Raw genomic sequence first — 24,675 nt, forward strand, 5'->3', positions numbered from 1 at the left:
ATACCTCTTTCCACCTTCAAGCACAGAGCAGCGTGCAGTTACAACAGTTCCTTGCCCCCTCAGGCTTGCCGATGCCGGTGCCAAAACTTGCCTTGCGGCTGTGGCTGTGACTCCAACTCTGGCCGCTCCAGCGGCAAGGCTCGACTCTGCTCTCGACTCTCTGTAATGCTCGCAATGTTAATTAAAGTTATGTGGTGAACTAGCAGAAGATGCAATTATAGTTAGTGCTGCTAAATATAACTGGTGAATTTCTGGGTTTTTTGGTTCAAAATGTGAATGTTCACACTGGGAAATTCACCTAACTTTAATGTTACTTTAACCTTTTGTTTTTTCTGTGAATTGCTTAGTTTTTTCTTTTACTTTTCTAAAATGAAAACAGATACTTTTATTACACCTAACAATAACGTCATTTTAACCGTTGCCATTTTTTGGGAATATATATACTATATTTACCCCTTACACCCTACCAACCTTTAAAAGAAAAAAGTGGTAATAGGTGGGGAAATACATTTTAAATGTATATATATTTTTAGTACTACCCAGGAAGTACTTGGATACTTAAAATAAATCAATAAATAAACATCTTAAAAAATGAAAAAACACTGCTATACACTATATTTATTATATAATCAATGATGCAAAAAAAAATGTGTACTAAATATCGCACAAACACTGCGCAACTTTAAAAAATGTTTTTTAAAAGAAGCATTTCATAAACAATATGGTACTTACTAGATACTAGAGCAGTACTCTGTAGACGTATTCAAAAATATGATAAAAAATAAAAAATACATTTCCCTACCCATTACCACTTTAATTAAGTGGTAAAAAGAGTAATAATAAGTAGGGAGTACAATAAAACCTACTACTCACCTATATCAAAGGCCCAAAGACAAGACACAGCCAAAGTGTAGTAAAAACAAAATGCCTTTTCATTTTCTAAAAATAGACATTACCTAATTAAATTTCCTGCTTGCCATCTCCAAGTAACACAGTATACCACAAAGTTACAGACGTACATAGGCCAAAATATAACTAAGGCCTAGCTGTATTATTTAATTGTGGTACCCTTGCATCACGCATTGTGTCACATGAGCAATCCTATACTTAATTCAGATTTACAAACAAAGCTATCATGCGTGGCCCTGCATTGATTGGTAAATTGGGAGCAATGCAAGGTAGCGTAAATCGGATTCTAACATTACTCTGCACGCTATAATCTACATTGCTGCTAAATTTCACATAGATCTGTACACTACCTCACTGTAAGCCACTACACTGTACACCACTCCACCTCTATGCTATTCCGGTATACACAACTCCAATGTACACCAGGCCATGCCACTCCACTCGATGATAACTGTTCCAGTAGAGGCCACTCCATTTTACACCTCTTCACTGTTCGAGACTCCAGTCTACGCCAGTCCACTCAATGCTATTACACTGTGCGCAACTCGACTGTATGCCACTGCACTCAACGTCACTCCACTTCTTTGGACACTACTCCACTATACACTATTGCACTCTACACCATGCCACTGCACTCCACTCCCCTCTATGATATTCCACTGTATTCTACTCCACCCTACAATATTCCACTGTATTCTTTTCCACTGTGTGCTACTATACGCTAGTCCATTCTATGACACTCTTGTGTATAGCATCCCACTCTACGTCACTTCATTCCACACTATTCCTTGGGATGCCACTCCAATGTATGCCACTCCACGGTATGCAACTACACTCTACCCCACTCCAATGTATGAAACTCCAGTCCTCACCACACCACTCTACTGTACGCTACTCTGCTATACACTATTACACTGTACCCCACTCCACTGTGCAACACTCCACTCTACGCTTTTACACTGTGTTGTGCACTTTGTACAACTCCACTCTATGCCAGTTCTATCTATGCTTTTACACTGTACTTAACTCCACTCTACGCTATATGCTATTCCACGCAATGCCCTTCCACTATACGCCACATTACTCTATACCGTTCCACTGTATGCCACTTCACTCTACTACACTGCACTGTATACTATTCCACTGTGTCCCACTTCACTGTAGTACATTTCACTGTATGCCACTCCACTATACGCTACTCTACTATATGCTATTCCATGTTATGCCCTTTCACTGTACGCCACTCCCCTCTATACTGTTCCACTGTATGCCACACCACTGTACTACACTCCATTTTATGCTTTTCCACTGTATTCCACTATAGTGTGCGCTACCACTGTGTACGTCACACCACTGTACACTATTACACTGTAGGCCAATCCAATCTAGAACTATTCACTGTATGCTATTTCACTGTATATAAATACACTGTATTCTACTTCACTCTATGCAACTCCAGTATACGCCACTCCACTCAACACCACTCCATTCTATGTTATTCTGTTGGACTCCACTCCACTGTATGTTAATAAACTCTACTCCACTCCAGTGTGTGTCATTCTAGTATGCACCACTCCACTGAATGCCACTGCGCTGTACACTACTTCACTATACACTGTTCTGCTGTATGCCACTTAACTGCGCACCACTTCACTCTACATTATTCCACTGTATGCAACTCCACCATACGATAATCCACTCTGCGCCAACCCAGTGTATGCCACACCACTCTACCCCACTCCAATCTACGCTTGTCCATTGGACGCCACTCCACTCCATGCTGTTCTATTTTACCTCACTTCACTTTATGTCACTCCAGTCTATGCCCCTCCACTGTATGCTATTCTACTCTAGATCATACTGCTGTGTGCTACTCCACTGTAGTCCACTCTACGCTATTCAACTCTACGCCATTCAATTCTACGCTATTCCATTGGGTATGCTTTAACTGTATGCCACTCAGCTGTATGCTATAACCCTCTACTCCACTCCAGTCTTCACAACTTCACTATACCACTCCACTCTGCACTATTACACTGTACGCTATTACGCTCTAAGTTACTCAACTGTAGGCCACTCCAGTCTACGCTACTCCATTGTATGCAACTCCACTTTACGCTATCGCTACTTCACTATACACTATTCCACTCTATGCCATTACACTCTGTTCCACTCTATGCAACTCCACTCTGTGACACTCCAATGTATGCCAATCCACTGTATGCTACTCCAATCTACACCACTCCAGTGTAGTCTCCTGCATTCTGTATAACTCCACTTTACAAAACTCTACTACAAGCTATGCCACTCTACTAGACTCTACTCCACTCTATCTCCATAAACTCCACTGTCCAAATTTGTAGTTGACTCTATATCTGTACACTCTATTGTAACATCCTACTTAACTTTCCGACAGTTTGCAGCACTGTACGGCACAGCATTCCATTCTACTATAGGAGACTTCACTCCAATGTATATGTTTGCTCGATGCTATGCTATTTCAATTCAATGTATGCCCCTCCACTTTATGCTAATACACCATACCCTACATTACTCAGTGCCACTCTTTTGTACACCACTCCACTCCACTATATGGTATTCCACTTTTAGTACTCTATTGTTTGCTACTCCACTGTACAGTAATCCACTCTGTGTCCTTAGAGTGTACGCTACTCCGCTCTATGCCATTCCAATGTACAACACTCTTCTCCTCTAGATAAAAGTTTACTACATTTTATGGCACTCTACACCACTCTATCCCCGCCCACCCCTCTGTCCAACTCTATATTCCACTCTATGCCAGTACACTCCATTGTACAATACTCTACTCCCTTATATGACACTTTTCCATTCTCTGACACAGCACTCCACTCTATTGTATAAGACCACACTCCAATTTATAACAGTTTACTACCGACGCCTTACCATTACACTGCACTCAATGCCACTCTTCGACACACCAGTACAATCTATTATACTTTACTCCACAGTGCATTACGCCATCATATTCTACTCTACTGTATGAGACTTACCTCACTCTACATTACTGTACAAAAATCCATTCTACTCAGCTCCACCGTTGCACATACCACTGTACTCTATACAGCTTCACTCTATAACACTCTACTACACTGTTTACCACTGTCTAACACTTTACTCCATTTATACCCCTACACTCCACTGTACAACATCTTACTATACCGTATGCCACTGTATAACACTCTTCTCTACAATATGCCACTCTATGATACTCTATTCAACTACAGGACATTATATGTCGATGTATCCCACTTTACTTCACTCTACTCTTACACAGTACTCCATTCTACTCCACTGTATGCCACTTCACTCTATGCCACAGCAATAGGTTAAAAGGTCTGCCAGCCTCTACTTCTTCCTTTTCTTAGGAGCTAATCAAAAAGAACACGCCCTGAAAGTTTAAATTCCATTATTAGAGAAATCATAATTTTAACAATTCACCACATACCCTATTAGTTTTCTCCCCATGCAGAGCTTCAAAATCTGCCCACATTCATATCAGACACAATATTAGAAATTGTGCAGCCAATGTTGACCTTGAACTAAGCTACCAGACCCACTTTGGCACGGCCCGCTGGAGAGGACAGAGCCAGGAGGCTAAAACACATATATCCGTCAAAAACAGACTCATTAACATCCATTTTCCTGCATAGATATAAGATCATGATGGCTAATGATAGATTGTCAACCCACATTATGTATTTTTGAGGACAGGCAGGCCATGTTCCAACTAAGAAAACTGACAGTGGGTCTACTCACATCCACAGATTCAGCTTCCACACTCACCCTTGGGGTCATTTGAAGAAATAACTGAGTTTTTTATATTTCAGGGGCAAGATCCACATGCGTCTTACCCGGTCTTAACAACACTGGGATAGTGGTCGAGGGTATAATCACCCCGGAACCTCCAAGAGCTCCTACCACAGCACCACATCCACTCTCCCGAAAAAGGATGTCAATCATTGTCTTCCAACCCTGTTGGTGCCGCAAATCTGTTTTGGTGTGGCAATGGCCTATACTGGTGCAAACTGTTGTTAAATTGGAGGGGGCCTTAATTGCCGTGAAATAAGGTTTAGCGATGGCCAAATACCTATTAAAAAAACAGCTGTAGCTTACACAAGAACTTCTCCAACCACAATGGAGTTACTTACATTAATGATTATTATATCACCATTAAAATACTTTACCAAATATCCAATCGGAATCTCATTACCAAAGTTGCATTGTCCATGCTCATTGGAGTTCAGCCAATGCATTACTTTCTTCATAAAGGGCCTTGTAGGTTTTCCAATCCAATCCAAAAATTCTTTATTTCGGTCTATAAGACCATAAAAGATACATGTTATATACAAACTGACAACATTTAAAAAAGAGAGTTACATTTATAAAAGCACATTTACATTAAAAGGAATAAGGCGTCATTCCAGGGACGATGAGGGAAAAAGTCTTTCATAATCAGGAGTAAAATAGACATAAATTGATAAAAAGCACAGTCCATGAATATAACGACAAGTTCACACTTTGGGGTTTTGTGCAATTAACAGTTTTTTCCTGATGAGCCACATAGCCATAATGAATTTCGCCACAGCAAAAACTACATGAGGCAGAGTACTGGTTTTTAAAACTCTGTAGGCATCTTTGTAGCTCCTGAAACCCAAATTCCTGCAAAGAGGGACCAACCAGTACTTTCTAGGTCTATAATATGCAGGACAAAAGAAAAGAAGATGGGTTTCTTCCTCATCGTGGCAATTACAACCTGGGCAGGATTTATCATCCCTCTGAAGCCATTTGGAGGTAAAGGTTTTGATCGGTAAAGTGCCAAACCTCCACTGTATAAACAGCTACCTAGCAAGGATTGGGAAGATAATATCCATAAAATCCTCAAACTCATAAGAATTTTTGGATTGAAGTTCCACCTCAGTGCCGGTTGTAGCAATTAGGCACGAGGATTATCACTATATAAGGAAATGGTGCACTCTGTCATGGGTATTGGCTGTAAATGCAGGTCATCAGCTGTTAATGAAAGCCGGCATGCTGCTAATTTAATCTCATTATACACCAAGTCCACCGCCCTTGACAAAAAATTATCAATTGTAATGCCCAACGCGGTGATGGCTAGTGCAAAGTTGCTGAGCACCCAAATATGACCTTCCTCTTGCCTATGATCCCCACGGGACAGGCTAAATGCCTGCAAGTAGCCCAAATTATATAGTGACAAGATTCACAGTACCTTTACATATAACATACCACCAGATGACAAAGGACAGGAGAACAATGCGCTAAGAGATTGGGCCCAGTCCGGTTTCTGTCAGTCGGTGACACGTGGCCAGCCCCTCCTTTAATCTCGGAGTATGCTAGGTGACGTAGAGCTACAGAGAGTTCACTGGTTGATGTGGTAGGTGAGGCCAGGGCAGCACAGATAGCCTGTCCAGGTTCGCGTCCCGCGCTGTGGGAAGTCAAGGGCACTTTTCAGCATGTGGCCAGCACAGCCAGCTTGCACAGGTTTGCGTCCCATGTGAATAGTAGTTAAAAGAAGCCCCAGCCTACAGTAATAAACAGAAAAAACTTCATGAATACAATTTGCCATTGCTGTTGCACAGAGGGACCTGGAAAATATTATCATGGGCCACTGGAATTATGCGTTTCAGAAGCAGCAGCATTTTATGCTTAATTATGTGCTGCCGTTGCCACATAATCCATAATCTGCTGCCTAATCTAAAAGTGACGTAACTCGCAGTGAAAGGCCCTTTGCAAAGACTAACTGGTCATCTTTCAGTTGCTTATTTCTGTATTTAGGTGTTAAACTGGTACTAATTAGATGACATTTTTGCTCAGACAGTATTACCAACGTTTAAAAATAATGAAATAACACTATCAAAAAAACATGCTGCATTATGACTAATAATTAGCTTTTTCTAGCTCCATAATTTAGTTGACTGCAAAATCATTTGGTGCTCCCCTATCACAAAATTCCAGTGGCCCTAAATCTAATCCAGATTAATGATGATACCTATACAAAACGGGGAGAACCACGCATCAACCAGTCAGGGACTAGGTCTATGTCCACAACACCATCACAGGATGATGATATAAGTGTGGTGCCTACAGCACCCAAAGCACAACCATCCACGCGAAGGAGTCAGTTATGAGGAAGTTTTTTTTAGCTTTTTTCACCAGGGCAAAAACCCATCACTGCACATTATGCAAATGAACTTCAATGCGGCCATCCTGGGCACTACTCCATGGTTACTTCTAGAAAGTAGAAGTACCTGAGATTGATGACCCCCAGTGACATTGCCCGTGCCTAGTTCTAGATACAACATTTAGGAGGCGAACTAGCAGTACACAGAGATCCTGCTGATGTACTGGAATGCCAGTAGGAGGAAGAAGGCTGCAATAAGCAGTATTTCACCACATAGTGCAGTGAATGTGACCAGATTGTCTCTACAGGAGATATCAATAGAAGAGTTGTTGCCAAAGCGATGGACACACACTTGAGAGACCACCATAAAAATGTGTGCAAAAAGCATAAGAAGTAAAAAAACGTTCCCAAATGAATCAGCTAAAAATTACAAAGTTAATAAGAAAAAGCAATCTAACATAGTATGAAAATCAATTAAAAAAAACTTACAAAAAAGTAAAATAGCAAATACAAAATATTAATATCCACAGGCAAAGACTAGCATACATTTACCTCTTCAGACAGCAAAAGGCGCTTTGCAGAAAGGATAGGCTTTGTCGCTTGTAAAGGATTATTCACAATTAGAGGCTGCAAATTTGATCCTGTTCACTAAGCTAAGTATACACAGAGGAAGTTTGTGCCACCCTACCATGCCTATATATATCTGAAAATTAAAATAAGATTTAAAAAATAACTAAGAAATTCACTGAAAATAAGCAAAGGTTAGAGTGATGTTATAGTTGGGTTTGGAAAAAAGACCTTAACTTGGCAGAAAATAACCCAGAAAGTGACTGAAAACAACAACGGTTAAAGTGATATTATTGGTCCATATGTACAAAATCAGAAATTGCGATTCCCAAATAGCGAATCCTCAGAAATTGTTATTTAGGATCGCAAATTGGAATGTACATAATGATTTCCTGAATAGCGATTCCTAGGGATTTGCATTTGCTATTAAGAAATCACAAATTTGGAAATCGCAAAATTGCGATTTCCAAATAGAAAGTGGCAGTTTTGGAAATGGAGCTTTCAGGAAGGAGGAGCATGATGTCACAGCCCAGGTGTAGTATAATTACAGGGCGTGGTCACAAGCCAGAGGCCTAAAAAAACTTCTGAAAGCATTGAGTGCCCCTGATTCACTGCAGCATATTAACAACATGGCTGCTGAAGAGGGGAACAAGGACTCTGGGGGAAAAAGGAAGAGAATGGTGAATTTCTTTAAGAGAGAGCGTGAGGTCTTAATGGAGGACTATGCTTACAACATGGACCAACTGTTTGGGAAGGCCTCCTTCTCAGCACCTGAAGAACAGAAAATGCGGCTCTGGAATGGGATCCTGGATAAGGTGAACTCCCTTAGAGTAACAGAGAGGACCATCCCTTAGATCTGCAAGAGGTGGAATGACCTGGAGTCCTGTACCAAGGAGAGGCTGGTCAGCAGGATGTTAGAAGGACATGAGACAGATGGAGGATCCTCCCAACAGCCCATCTGACTCCCATGGAGACACTCATTGAGGGGACGTTCGAACCTGAGAGTGTTGCGGGAGTTGCTAATATCACACATCCATTCCAGCAGGCACCCGCCAGGGTGATTTGACTTTCCTTTCTATACCTTACATAACATAATGTTAGCCAATCAACATATCATACATCACAGCATGAATTACTCCATTGAGGTAATTGGCCTACAGAGGCAATGCATCATGGGAGTTGTAGTACACATCTTTAAAATGCAGTAGTGAGTGCTGATGACCACATCAAACATATGTGTACAACACAAACATCTCATAAACACACGCAGCAGAGTCACAAAAATATTGTGGCAAAACATTAACCATTTATTTACACTAAATATATACATGAATTTTCACATATCACAGCCCGGATGTGTCAGGACCTGTGGCAGCCGAAGGGTCCACTGGCAATGCGGTTGGTCTTGAGCCCATTACACCACCAACCACTCAGCCCATCACCCCAACTCCAATTGCCAGGGGATGCACCATCTCCTCACTGTCAGAGTTTGAGGACAGCAATGGGGACAGTCACAAAGCAGGAACCCCACAACATGTGAGCTAGGACAGTGCAGAGGCACAGAGGCCAAACCTCAGCAGGCTGTCCAGAGACTGTGTCTGACATGCCGGATACACATACCATGTATGGTGGCCTGGAGAGGTCGATCCTCAACACACAACCTCTGCAAGCAAAGAAAATCTGCACAGTGAGTAGGCTGCTGCTACCTGCAGAACATGGAGGAAGGGCGGGGACAGTGGCTAGCAGCAATGGAGAGGGAGCACTGTGTACAGTGTCAGAGGCACACTCAGGGCCTTGCCCAGTTTGATACATTCACCAAGCCTATCAAATGGCCGGCAGCCGCAACATCTTCCTCAGCAAGGTGGAATGTCAATAACCAGACAGACATGGCACACTGCTGCCAGGACTTCCCACCTGGGCTGGTGCAAGTCACCAGTGCATTGAAGAATATCCCGACGCACAACCTGTGCATCCCCACCATAACCAATAAAGGCCTACAGTATTGAGCCTAAGCTTTCCTAGTAGACAACCATCATGTATTCTGTCATACAAATACAAATGTAGACAAAATTAATGTTGGCAAGGAAAAACACTATTTCTCCTAAGAAGGCCTAATAAAGATTACCACAGTGTGAATCTTCTATCTCCACAATTTGCAGAGGGTGTTAACCGGCATCCAAACCCTTGTTTACTGCAGTAAACCGTTTGTTTCCATGTAAAAATATAACTCTCTCCAGGCTTTAATGTAGAGTAATAACAATAGACCCTTAAATTCCTTTTTTTTTTAAACAAATCTTTATTGAGATTTTTAACATTTTTTTTTTTTACATCATGGTTACCCCGGAGAAACCCCTCCTCCCGGGACAGGTAACATTTTGAAATTTGAAAATGAACAGTAAAAGAATAAAAAATGATAAAGAAAAATGGAAAAATACAGGCTTCGAAGACTATGAAGAAAAAAACAAGAGGAAATACATCATTACATTCCTAAAGCACTCGATATATCTCGACCTAATTGGTCTATGCTGGGTTCAATAGCCATAATCTAACTGGGTCCCAAATTTTTAATCCCTTTATTTTTTTCCTGATACCTTTCCGGCTATAAATGGCAATTTCGAGATTATATGTAGCTAAGAAGCGCATCAGCCACTGTTGAAATGTGGGTGGGTATTGATCCAGCCATGCGGAAGTTAAACAGATTCTTAAGACTGCAATAGCAATATATATGAGTCCCTGCATGGCAATAGGTCTAGTAACTTTATCTACCTACATGATTTCTGCTGTGCTGATCTCTATATTAACTTTGAATATTTCCGATAGGAAGTTAGAGACTTCTCGTTTAACATTATCTAAAGTATGACATGTAGCCAACATATGTATCAGATCGGCTTTAGGTCTATTGCATCTGGGGCAGAGAGTCCCCTTCCCCTCTCCCCATTTTGACATTTTTTCAGGTGTATAATAAAGGTCGAAAAAAGTTTTGTAGAACTGAGCTTGTAGCTTGGTGGACATTAGAATAGAGCTGGATAATTCGAGTGCTTTGTGGGCTAGATCCTCTGTGATATTGATCCTATTTTGCTAGATATTTGCATGTTTATCAATATCATCTGGTAGTGCAGCAATTAGTTCTTTATAAATGTCTCCAATTTTTACCCTAGCCGAACTGACCACAGTGTTAATTGTGGGGATTTTCTTAAAGCAACCATTGGGTCCCCCCTTTTTGAGAATATAATCTCTTGATTGTAAAAACTTTAAAAAATCATGCGAATTCAGCCCATATTTATTTTTTAGCGATTCAAATGAACAAAAACCGATTGAATCGTAAAACGAGCCGAGTTGCAAGATTCCTAAACTAACCCATCGCCGCATACAGGAATCCAAAAAAATTTCAGGCAGATTGGTATTGTTTTCTATCGGAGTACAAAATGAAAACCTGCCTATCGCCAAATGTTTCAGAACCATGTTCCAATCTGTATAGATACCCTTGAGTGTTTTAAATCGTTCTTTTTTTAGATGGCATTCATACGGTAGTTTCCAGAGGTGGGTATTGGCATTATTACCAAAAATGAGTTCCTGTGGAGTTGGAGTCAAGCAAATAGGCGTTGAGTCTTGTTTGGGGATTAACAGTAAACAACTGTATTTGATGGTTGTAGCCCACCAATATAATTTGAAATTAGGGAGGGCTAGGCCACCTCTATCCCTGGAGTGTGTGATATGTTTGTAGGCTCTTCGTGTTTTTCCATAGCCCCAAACGGAGCGAGATAGCATATTGTCTATTTCATTAAAGAGTGATAAGTCAAAGTTGAGACAGATTGCCCGGAAGAATTACAACAATTTGGGCAGAAAAACCATTTTAATGAGATTGCATCTTCCGATTATTGTTAAATGCAGGTTGGGAAGTCTCAATAAGGTTTTATTTGTCTGTTTCACTAAAGGGTCTAGGTTCAGGGCCACTAGTTTATTCAGATCGGATGTGATATTAATGCCGAGATATAATGCATTATCAGTAACTCTTGCATCATCCACACTGATATTATTATTTATTACAATCTGGGTTTTGGTTTGATTTAATTTGTATCCCGAAATCTCCCCGAACTTTTTAGCTTCTTCCTCCATTATCCTTGCTGTTGTAATTGGATCAGATGTAACAATCGCAATATCATCTGCGAAGGCTAGAGTTTTAGTTTCATCATTCGATGTCTTAATTGGTAGTATGGACGGATTCATTTCTAGCTTTGCGATAAAGGGATCGATGTAAATGGTGAAAAGTAGGGGAGAACAAGGACACCCTTGTCTTGTGCCTCTAGTCACTTTGATGGTATCCGATGTGACCCCAATAATCATAACGACCGCTTCTGGAGCAATATGCATTTTCTGTACTGCTTGAATAAAATGATCCCCGATCCCACTCTTTGCCATGACCGACCATAGGTATTGCCAGGAGACCCTGTCGAATGCTTTTTCAGCATCTAATAAAATTAGGCCCATAGGGTCTCCTGCTACCTCGACAATATTAAAGAGAGTTATCACCCTCTGAACGTGATCTGTGGTTGATCTTCCAGGAACAAACCTGTGTTGTCTAGCAGATACAATTTTATGAATCAAAGGTGCCAATCTACTTGCTAACAGTTCGGAATATATTTTGGAATGATTGTTAATTAGGGTAATTGGGTGGTATGTGCCTAATTCTGTCGGATCTTTATTTTTTTGGGGGAACACTATAATTTTTGCACATGCCCAAGAGGCCGGAGGATTTCCATTCATAAAGACCTGGATAAACAACTGGGTTAGAATATCTTTGAGTGAGCTACTAAATCTGACATAAAATTCCACGGGGATACCGTCTAGACCTGATACCTTGCCAGATAGAAGACTACGTATGGATAGTAAAATTTCTATCCAGTCTGGTGTTTCAGCGAGAATTCCCTCATCTGCTTTGGATAGGCAGGGCCTTATATCCGAAATTAGATACTCATCGATTTTATCTTGTTTAATATCTGTTTCAGAATAAAGCTCTGCATAATATCTCCTAAAGGCATCCCTGATGTCGTTTGTATCATGAGTTAGGCCGAGAATAGGGTCTCTTATGGCTTTAATCGTATTTTTAGAATTTTGTTCTCTTACACTAATGGCTAATTGGTGCCCTACCTGTTCGCTCCATTCATAGATTTTTTCCCTATTCGCTGTAGCTTTGAGGATTGCTTTACGAGTGAATATTTCAGATATTAGGTTTTTTGCTATCGCTACATCTCTGATTGCCTCTTCAATGTTGCTCCCCCCTTGAAGTAATCTGATTAGATCTTCTTCTTTCCTGGCCAAATTCTCCTCTAGATCTTTTAAGTTTTGTTTGGCTTTTTTGTTATTTTGGATAGAAAATCTGAGGGTTTCTTCCCTTATCCATGCCTTTAATGAGTCCAATACCACCTCTAGCGGGGCGCTACCCATGTTGAAACTTAAAAATTCTGGGATCCATTGATCCATATGGGTACAATATTTATTGTTGGTTAGCAGAGCTCTTTCAAAGGTCCAGTTACTGCTATCAGATTTAATAATGTTGATATCAAAACTCAAAAGCAGAGGATTATGGTCTGAAAAAACCCTCGGCAGCCTATTTATAGAGCATTTGGATAGAATTGCATTGGAGATGAACATATAATCCAATCTAGCCAGTTTGCGATGGGGGTGGGAAAAAAAAGTATATCCATGGTTTTGCGGTGTTTTCATCTCCCAACAATCTACCAGCCCATGAACATGACAGAGTTCCACCAAGGCCTTATATGCTCTAGGTTTCCGGCCGTGATATTTAAATGTTAGTTCCGAAAGCCAAATTGGTGGGAGATTGATGTTAATATCCCCACACATGATCATAGGAACAGGCCAGTGTGCTAATTCGTTAGATAGGAACTGTAACAATGTTGGATCGTCTGTGACGTTGCCATAGATTGAAGAGACAGTAATTGTTTTCCCACTTATACATTGACACTCTGTAATAGCCCATCTACCAGATGGGTCTGAAGCTGATCTTAAAAAACTCAAACCCCCACCTCGCGCTAAAATAGCTACCCCACGAGTTTTGTTTGGTTGGGTGGGGGCGACAACAACTCTATATCCCAAATCTTTAAACAGATGTCTTTGTGACCCCTCTATATGTGTTTCTTGAAGACATATTATTTCTGCTCCTATTGAATGTAAACCTATTGCTAATCTTTGCATTTTTTTAATGTCATTGAGCCCACATATATTCATAGTTAGTATTCTCAATTTAGCCATTTATTTTGTAAATTTGGTGTACTTCTAAAATTAAATCTTTTTTTAATCATTTGACAGTGTGCTCTTCTTGTCCTATATCTAAGCCTTATCATAAATTCCACCCTTTCAATTTGCCTGTACCGCTGCCCCCTTCCCCCTCCCCCGTCTTCCCCACAACAGCTAAAACCCACCCACCCTCCCCCCTCCATCTGATGAGGCTACCTGTTGCCCGTGGGCCCAGGTTGTGGGCATCTCGCAGGTCCTTCTGAAGTTGGTGGCTCTAGGTTCCAACCCCTGTAACTTCTGAAGAGCTGATAACCCTAATCGGTAATTTTATTCAACGACTATCATTTATAGGCTTTTACTTATTCCACTATAATCTTACCTGTCAACCCACTTTTTCAAGGAGAATCTCAGCTCTCCCTCTCTACCTATGTCTCAACCCATTGACTGCAAACGTATGTTCTCTATTTGTTGTGTTTTTTCCCTTTCGAAAGATTTGCTTTATCTTTACTGTGGTCGGAGATCTCTTCCAAATAGGAGTGCGCTTGAATCTCGCTGGAGAAGCTTCTCGTTATGCTGTTAAATATAACTTTTAGTCTAGCTGGATTGAGTAAGAAGACTGTTGCGCCAATCTTTTCAAATTGGGAAAAGAGTTTCCGTAGTCGCCATCTTCTCTCGACCGTTGCATGGGCAAAATCGGGTCTGCTAAAGAAAGCATATCCTTTGTATTGTCTTTTTTTGGTCGGTCTTGCCAAGTCAAAGTTTGCTTCCCGTAAAAGAAAGTTACCGAAATTGACAAGCATTGGTCTGGGATATTGCTCTGATCCTTGTGACTTTTTGTTGATGGTAAAAGGAAAGCGATGGACTCGCTGGATCTCCTTCTCTCAATCCCATGAAGCAAGCTCGGGGAATGAGTCTTTAAACAGGGATAGCATATAACTCCTTGGATCGTTCCCCTCCACTCCCTCGGGGATCCCCAGAATGCGTAAATTATTGCGGCGAGCCCGGTTTTCATGATCTTCTACCTTCATCATTAGATCACGAATAATCCCTTCTTGTGATTGACCTTTGTACTGGAGAGCCAGGACGTCAGTTTCAAGATTCTCGGTGCGTTGTTCGACCGAGGCCATTCTATCTGAAATTTCCAAACATGTTTGGCCTACTTTACTGATTGCCCCTTGGAGTTTCTTGTTGTCAGCTTTAACATCCAGTTGAAACTTCTTTATTGAATTAAATACGTCTACCAGGGATGATTTTGGTTTTGTTTTTGAATGTAGCTTGGTCGTAGCGCGTGGGGAAGTGTTCCTGTGTTTTTGATCCAGCCGATGGAATAGTTCTACGTTACTTCCTTGGTCTGTAGTATCTTCGTCCAACAATTTGTTTTGTCTCCTTTGTCTACTTTTTTTTCTTTCTTGTTTTTTTTTATAGCCCTATTATCTTTAGGAGAGGTGTTCTGTTTTTTGGAGCTAGAGTTGGAATTAGATAAATCAATAGAGTCTGTGTGGATTTCTTCGTATCGTAATCCTGGAGGTTCACTTGAAGTTGACATCCCTGTCTCATAGATTTCGGACTCTGATATTGATTCAGGCTCAGATTCCGGGTCCGTTCCCGGCTTATTTATATTAGAGATGTTTGAGTTTGGGTTTGGCTTAGGATTTAGGTTTGAGCCACTTGCATCTTCTATATGTGCTAAGCTATTTGTCACTATACTGCTCGCATTTATCGATGATAATGCGTCAGGGGCACAATAATCGGCAGACGAGTCATCTTCTTCGTCCACTTGTTTGCCCTCTTTAAAGGTTTCTGTTTTATCTTTAGAATCTGAGAGTCTGACGCTCGTAGTACAATTTGGGGTGCATCCCCTGGAGATCCATTCTTGATACCCGCCTCTGAAGTGCCATGATGCTCACTTAAAATATCTATTTTCCTCTGAGTTTTAGGTATAATGCTTTCGTTGGTATCTATTTCTACCGGATTCTGTTGATAGGCGGGCGCTTTAGAAACGGGACAGAAGATTGTTGAAATCCGCGGCTGGGAATCCTGTGACAACCCACTTGACTTCGCAGCCAATTTTAGGTTTTTGATTGCCTGCAATCGCTTTGCTTTTTTTGCCTGTAGTTCCAGTTTGGCCTGCGTCAGTTGGATTTTCGGGCCATTTTCTTGCTTGTCGTCTTTATGTTTGCTTTTTTCTTTTTATTTGCCTCTTTCACTGGCTTTTTCTTTTTCTTTTTCCTTTTCTTTATCTTTCGGTTTGTCTTTCGGTCGGTCTTTCTCTTTCTCTTTCTCCTTTATTTTTTCCCGGTTTTTGTCTTTTTCTTCTTTACTTTTTGACCCCTGGTTTCAACCCGCAGTACCATATTTCCCTGGCCTTGTATTTCGGCCTCCTCCAGAATCTCCTGAGTGTTTACTTCCTGCTGTAAACTAGTTGTATTTTTGTCTTTAGCATTAAAGTCATGATGTTGATTCTGTTTACTCGGACCAGATCCGCTGTTCGACCCTTCGCCTTGTAGCGTGCCAGTGGTTGCCATATTAAACACTTGATTGAGACCCTGCCTCTCCTTTTTTTTTTGATTGTACTTATGCTTGAGTTGCTTAAGTTGCACCGGAAAAATGAAGGCAATTGTTACAGCAGCAGCTGAATACTTAGAACACCTGGGAATAATGGGAAAATTACGTGCCCTGCTCAAGGCACCCCCAATTGCGGACAGTAATCCAGTGCCGCCTCGGGATATTTTCCAAGCTGCCCAAGCCGTGAATGACAAAGGTGCCGCCTGCATCCGTCTTTTCTTTTCGGATTTGGACACGCAGTCGTGCAATGTTATATTGTAGAATTAGGATCTTAAGAGATTGAACAGTTAATCGGTAAGCTATTAAGCTACTAAACTATTGAGCTGCTGAGCTATTGTCGAGCTATTGTTGACCTCGCCACACAGCAAAGCACCCAGCAACTTACTACAAATTACTGCAGCTGTTAACTGTTAGATTTGGCAGTGAACACCCTTGCTCAATCCTTCAGAGGGTTTTTTTTTTAGGCAGTCTTTAGTAGTCTTTAGCAGTCACTCATGGTATCAAACAGTCTCTCGTAGTTTTCAGTTTCACGGTCTCCAACAGATTATTATATTTTATTTTCCCCCGGACGTATCTTGCAGCGTGTCTTATGGCGAATAACGAATAACGAATATCAGAATCAGTATCAGATATCAGATATCAATGTAGCAGCTCCAATCCTGTCTGTCCTGTTCAAATGCCACTACCCCCTACCACTTCAGGCACTTTTGGATACCTTCTGTCGCAGCTGCTGCTTCTGTCTCTGACCAACCACCAGATAGAAATCGGTTTGGAGTAATACACAACTTGACAAAGCTCGGCTCGGTTTAAGACTCAAGGCTAGGATTTTGGAGGTTTTAACTGGTCTCTCACTGTTGTTTGTTGGGGGTATTATTGGGGTATTATTGTATATTGTATATTGTTGTGTTTTGTGATTATTATTTTTTATTTTTATCTTCTTTTTTTTTTGGCCCCCTTAATCGCCTGCTCGCAGCCAAGGTGACAGCCAAGGTGAAAGGACCCCCGGCACTCTCCAAAAACCTCGAGCCTCCTCTAGACCGGTGATCACTTCTCTCCTCTCTCCTGTTACTGCTTTCACCGGCTTAATCAGCTTGCTCGGCTGCCTCAGCTCGGTTCGTGTGTTTGTCTCTGTTTGAGCCTGCTTGAGCCTCCTTGCCTTCCGTAGCTGGATCGAAACTCCGAGCTTGGCCCCCGTTGGGTAAAGCTGGGTGAAGCTGGGTGAAGCTGATGTGTGAAGAGGAGTAATGGAGCCCGTCACTCGGCTACTCTCCCTCTCCCTCTGCGCGGCTCACAAATAGCGTTGGAGTCCTTTGGGGAATTTTGGGGAATTTTGATTCTGCCCCCGACACAGTTCTGTTCCTGACACAATGCTGACCTCGTCGACGCCGACGCCGACTCCGACCCGCTGCTACAGCTGGCACAGACGACCTCTAGCACCAGCGACTACTCCCTCGACGATTCCCGATGATCCTGGTGATGCCTGCGACTCTGGTGGGTAAAACGCTGATCCCAATGTTATTTGGCAATGTTATTTGGCAAGTTGACAACAATTCGGCACATGCATCTATTGACTCTATGCGCTCGGGTTGCTCAGGTTGCTACTAGTGAATTGGGTTTTTCTTCTCGTAGCCCTGCTCCGCCATAGTCCGTAATCCGTTACGATCCACAACAGGGGCCAGGAGCTAGGTAGAGCACAGCCTACTCCTCACGATCCACGGACGCCATCTTGCCTCAGCTTTCCTAACAGCTGCTCTTAGGAGCCGTGTATCTCCTTAAATTCCTATTGATTTTAACTTATGCTTTTCAAATTAACTGTCACACCTACTGCCTTTTTATTGTGACTTTTCATAATGAACAGCAGCTTGCCCCCACATCCAACTTGGTCTTGCTTTATTAAGCATACGCGTTCCTACAAAAGTGCAGGACAAGCACTTTTCAGTGGAAGCACATAACTTCTGCTCAATCAAATGTTTACTCAAGGAACCAACATTTGGATGAAATCTAAGCCCTTCTCTCTAAATAGTGATTCTAAAGGCTTTTTTTCTGTTGATCACATAGGGAGTGGCAACAACTGAACTGTCAAGTCAGACCTAGAAAGGATTTATAAAAAAAAGAAAGTCATCCTTCAAACAATCATATATAAACCATACTCCAAGCTTCCAAACTTACGTCTAGTTGAAAAAAAGCTTTACAATCTTCTCAGTCAGTCAAGTCTCAGTCACATTGTAGACTAGAGGCGGCAAGGCACCAAAACCATTACAGGATCTTATTACTCCCTACGAGCCAGCCCGAGCCTTGAGATCCTCGGGCTCATTAAAAATTCCCAAAGTAAAAAAAGCACGAAGGAGGGGGGGGGGGGGGGGGATGGGGGTCAGGTCCTTCCGGTTTCTAGCAGCGAGAAGCTGGAATTGGCTCGCGTTGGAACTCCACCTGGAATCATCGGAGTCCAGATTCAGGGGAAAACTCAAAACTCACCTGTTTGTCAAGTAGACTGGCTCCGTCTGCTGCTATGGCTCTGCTACTCCCACTTACAATCGTGCGGGGACACCCCGGTGTGCGTAACCAGGCGCTCTATAAACCTCGCTATTATTATTATTATTAGAGCACACAAAGCCCCACCTGTTCTCCCAAAATCTTGGTAGTATGAGGGTACCATTGCCAGACACAACCAGACTGCCCCAACATTTGACCATACTAAGAAAGACACTTAACAATAACAGAAACATTAAAGTGTTAAGGAGTACCTGGAGTGATGGTAACTGTGACAATTAAATCAGCATGTACAAAATAGGAGAAAAGAGGACATGTACAATTCAAAACATATTTCATGCACTCATCTCTCATAGTATTTACTAGAAGGGGCCACTTAAATTAATTAATCAGCAACTTCATTTATCATTTTCGTGGCTCTGTAATTTAAACAAATTCACATAAATCACAATAACCCATGTGCAATTGAAAAATATTTCCAATAAAACACAATTCTGGATTACAGTGTACCGGTAATTATCTCAACCAATAGTTTACTTACCAAGAAGAACAAGCATTTACAATGCAATAGGTTTTGCAGCATTAAAGTTTAGTTATAACTTTTGCAAATGTGACACCTATAGCATTTGTAATGCAATATGTGTTGTATTTATGTGACTTAGATGTATTGATATTACAAATAACAATGGCTTTTATTTTTTTTAAATAGTTCATACTTGAAAAAAAGTTAATGTAATTGAGTCGGTGGAAGGGTGAAGTGGGTGGGGCAGCAAGTTGTAGTGGAGAGAAAGGAGGGTGAAGTTGGGAGAGAGGAAGGTGAGACAGAGAAAAAAGGGTGAGGTGGGGAGAGTAGAAAAGATAAAGCCCATAGGAACCAGGCCTACATGAGGGACTTCGAGAGAGTGACTGCTTTTCAACAGAAACATCTCCGCATCTCCATGGAATTCAATGTTCATATGCGCAATATAAGTCTCTTTCACTCAGGCCAATATTTGTTCAAGTGGGCGGAAATGAGGCGCCTGAAGCTTCTCACAAACGTCACACCACATTTGCCTTCTTTCATAAGAGGCGCAAATACATTGATTTGACCAGGATCACACAATTTAGGCATGTACCAAATCTAGGATTTAAATAAAGGCGGTATTTTCATTCTCATACTCAGCTTAGATACTGGACCTCACATCTTCTCTACCTTGGGCACATGTGTCCAGAGCAGCTCAGAAGCACTGTGGCTTTCGTGAATAGAACAGATGATTATAGTCGTTTTATACACAGTATGCTCTTTTTGTCCCCTGTCCTCGCGGCCACTACGTCAGTAGTTCCGTATATCTTAGTTACAGCTGTGTGTGCTTCTAAGGGCCACAGGGCCAATACCGCTTTTAGGGGGCTCCGCTCAGTATATTTCCGAATTTTGTAACCGCAAAGTTGAGTGATAATAGCCAGCATGACTCTTCATGACACAGATTATAAATAAGACAAATCAACTAAATGTTTTAAAAGGTAATGAGGCGCGAGGCGCCAGTGGTCCTTTAACAAATGAACCAAAGTAAATACTGTGGGCCATGGTAAGCGAACCTTTGTAGGAGCAGACAGTCCACTTTTCACAAGGATCAGTTGTTAGTGCTGAGAAGTTGACCCATACTCACACTGCAAGCACATGTAGGCACACAGTGCCATGGCAATGTGTATATATAGACAAATCGCACGTTTCACTAATAGGACACACAGAGGCACACTCCGTCGCACTCTGTCTCTCAGTTTTGCAGTCATTCAGACAGGCTCACTCATCACACACAGAGGAGCATGCAAAAATAACGGAAAGCAGGCATGTACGCACAGAGAAACGAACACAAACAGACTAACAAACAAGCAGCGCCCGCTGGGGGGAGGGGTGCTGCTGTAAATCAGAAGCACTGTGGATGTTGTGAATGGAACAGATAATTATTGTCGTTTTATACACAGTATGCTCTTTTTGTCCCCTTTCCTCGTTGCCACTACGACAGTAGTTCCGAATATCTTAGTTACAGCTGTGTGTGCTTCTAAGGGCTACAGGGCCAATAGCGCTTTAAGGGGGCTCCGCTCAGTATATTTCCGAATTTTGTAACTGCCCAGTTGAGTGATAATAGCCAGCATGACTCTTCATGACACAGATTACAAATAACTAAAAAAAGGAACTGAAAGTTTTAAAAGGTAACGAGGCGGGAGACGCCAGTAGTCCTTTAACAAATGAATCAAAGTAAATAGCGTGGGCCATGGTAAGCGAACCTTTGTAGGAGCAGACAGTCCATTTTTCACAAGGAGCAGTTGTGAGTGCTGAGGAGTTGACCCATACTCACACTGCAAGCACACGTAGGCACACAGTGCCATGGAAATGTATATATAGACAAATTGCACGTTTCACCAATAGGACACACAGAGGCACACTCCGTCGCACTCTGGGGGAGGGGTGCTGCTGTAAGGCCGGCAAGCAGCGCCTCCTGCCTCAGGTGTGCCAGAGCCACATGCAGTGGGACTGCTGGGGGCCGGCGCCCGCTGAGCTAGCAGTAATGGAGCTGCGTGCAGAGTGTGTGTCACTGTCCTATGGAGAGCTAAGTTGGCGATGGTAGGGAGTGTGTGTCACTGTCCTATGGAGAGCTAAGTTGGCGATGGTAGGGATGCTACTGAGGAGTTGGTAAGGGAGCTGTGTCTCACACACAGTGCGTGCGCCAGCTGAGCGCAGCGTATCCTTCAGGGCGCACATACACTATATTGGGTATGCTACTCTTTGGTGCAGTTTGTCTGCCAGGAAGCTGCGTCGACAGCCCACAGGGGATGGCTCAGTTGTGCCATGTAAAGCCAAACGTAGCTGCGCTTTTAGAACCAGCTGCTACTCTCTGTACCACTTGCCATGCGTTCGAGTGCTGTACACTTCCGAACTAACAGGGTGCATATACCATGTGCGCATGTCCACCAGGCCTTCTTAAGGCACTTAGAGCTCGGGTCCATACGTTGTGTGTTGGTGCTCAGAGATAAAGTCTCCACTGCGCTAAGATGAGCTTACTGTGGAGAAATCCTTAAGGAATAACCCTAGCCTTGGTGCACTTTCTAGGGTACAATCTTTAATTGGGGGCGGGTGTAATATACCCCCAGTGGTGCAACACACGCCTGAGCTATATGCGTGGTTCCAAGTTCACTGCATGCTACAGGGAGTGAGACAGCACGCATGTGCATAGGACTTAAGTGCCGTTTATATCCCGGTGTGCAGTGGCCTCTGCAGTGCTCTGCAATGGAGTTGAATGCAGAATATCTTCCAGGGGGAGGCCTCTGCTATTCATGTTCAGGTTAGTGGAGCGCCTTGATTAGGGGGTCAGTCTTCAATGCGCGTCCGGTCCAGTGCGACTCCATAACTTCAGGGCGCCGGGGGTGGTCCCCGCAGAGGCATCAGCTGCCTGTGCTCTGGCCGAGTGCTAAAAATGGTAAAAATGTATAGACCGCGGATTGCGGGTGGGGGAGGGGGCACAATGCAAATCATTAAATTTGTATGCTGTTTGCAAAGCTACCGGCGGATAGGAACAAAGCAAACCCGACTTGCGTACCCTTGCGGATTGAAATCAGCATCACCTGCAGGCCAAGTGTTCTACTGAATTCCACCGTACTGTAGCAGAGCTTGTCTGAGGTGAGCCATGGAAGGGGGGGTGAAAATTTACAAAAAGGTACAGACCCCTTTGCAGCAAGCTCGCACCATGCGCGTGCACCTCTCCTATACTAGGAAAGTGAAAGCGTGTTGATGGGACAAGACGTGAGCGAAACCAAAACCTGTCGTGGGGCGGGACTTCCGTCATCGGAAGCCCGCGCCCACGGAGTGCCTGGCCAGAGGAGCAGTTCGGAGTGGCGCCGATGCGGTGAGTGGGGCTTAGTTGGAGGGGGAAGGGGGACGGGGCGGGGATGTCTCTGTGCGCTTGTGTGTGTGTGTGTGTGTGTGGCAGCGGGGGGAGGGGGGTGGTGTGTAGGTCTCTGTATGTCTGCGTGCGTGTATGTGCGCTCGTGTGTGTGTGTCTCTGTGTGTGCGCATGCGTTTGCGAAAGCAGGGGGAGGTGTGGCTGTGTGTGTTGGAGCTTTCAAGGAAGACAGGAGATGGTGCGCGCGTGACCTGATCCGATTCTGGCGTGATGTGCGTCGCCGTCTCTTGTCTCCTTGGAAGCAGAATGGACGGCTATAGGTCTCGCGGCGAGAGCGCGCTTCGTGCGCTTTTCGCCAGGGTGAGACCTAAAAAGGCAACAGGATTATGTCCTTTTCTTCATAGTAAGTAAATGATTACTTGAAGTTTATATATGTACCCAGGCCTTCAAAATTATGTTACAAAAACGAAATGTGTGTATTTTAAAAAAATTCCACTGGAAGCTTTCTGCATAAACATTATAATTGTCTCAGTTTCCTTAGGATTATTGGGTTCATTTATGTAGTATACATAGCTCACCTTCCTGCATAAACCGACCCTGTTCCCTTCATTCAAATTTCAAACTAAACCGTACTTAAAACGTCCCTGTTGCCCTTGTTCAAATTTCAAAGCAAACATGGCAGTGAATGATTTTGCTACCACTCTCTTTAAAACTATCTTCTTGCATCACTGATTAGCCAGTCAGTTCTGTATTCTTGCATAACTGTCCCATGTACACTTATCAAAGAGGCGTTAAGCAGGGATGGTGCAGGACCTATGCCAACAGCCGTACAATTTCCTTTCCTTTAAGAAAGGTATGAGTCACTAGGAGGAAGATGTTTAATTGTACTTTACAATCGCAAATCCATCTTTTTGCAAAATGGGTTTACCTACGCATGCCAAATCGCCGTATGGAAGATCACTTCCTTTCTCTTTGCGATTCAGTATGGTATGCAATTCAATGTGGCACGTATTAGTGGTTTGCAACTGCAATGCAGGCAGAACCATAGCTCAGTTACAATGTCTCCTTTGTGAATGAGATTGGAAGTGCAGGGGACCACTGCCTTCTCCTTCATAAGGGTCTGACAAACACAGGCGAGGTTCAAATCCTGGTTCCCCTGCTAGCAGAACATGTCCACCAAACTCTAAATATGAACCTTATTTGTCTATGTAGTACTCTGACAACATTCGCTATTTTTTAAGAATTGTTCCAGCAAAATGTCAAAAGACAGGTTTTGTTCTGCAAAATAAGTGAAACAATCCACATTTACTACAGTTTCTTAAAAAGGACATTTTTCAAACCTGTTTAAATTTCATGAAATTTAAAAAGGTTTACCCAGAATTGCATAAACCATATTGAAACACAGCACTGAATTTTATACAGCCCTACTTTTTTTACTTGCAATGTTCTTACGAATAACTCCATAATAGGAAAATATTGTCCAAATAAAAATTTTACATTGCTCAATAATCAATGTCCAATTTGTGTCCTATTAGAACACGCTTTATCGATAATTGTTGCTGCGCTCTATGGTATATTACTAGACATTGAAATCTGCTGTTGTGAACTCTTGTATCTGCCTTTTGAAAAGTAGAGAATGCTTGGCTTGCTGGCACCCTTGGCATGTTGTCTGTATCGCTTGTAAGCCTAGGTCTACGCTGACTGAGCAGCATGCCGACTGTTGGAAGGCGCTCACTGGTGTTGAGGGGACAGATTTAATTTTTGACTGAATAAGCAGAATGCTTCCCACTTTCTCAATGTTTCCAACTCCCTGTTTCTTTTTCTATTCAT

General features: G+C 42.5%; 1 protein-coding gene across 1 annotated transcript in view; it reads left to right on the top strand.

Annotated features, from left to right (window-relative positions):
- The window catches only part of SCN4A (sodium voltage-gated channel alpha subunit 4), a 1,232,571-nt gene that overhangs the window by 622,040 nt on the left and 585,856 nt on the right, over positions 1–24,675 (top strand). The window lies entirely within an intron of this gene.

This window comes from Lissotriton vulgaris, chromosome 5, assembly GCF_964263255.1.
Source record: "Lissotriton vulgaris chromosome 5, aLisVul1.2, whole genome shotgun sequence".
Classification (NCBI taxonomy): domain Eukaryota; kingdom Metazoa; phylum Chordata; class Amphibia; order Caudata; family Salamandridae; genus Lissotriton; species Lissotriton vulgaris.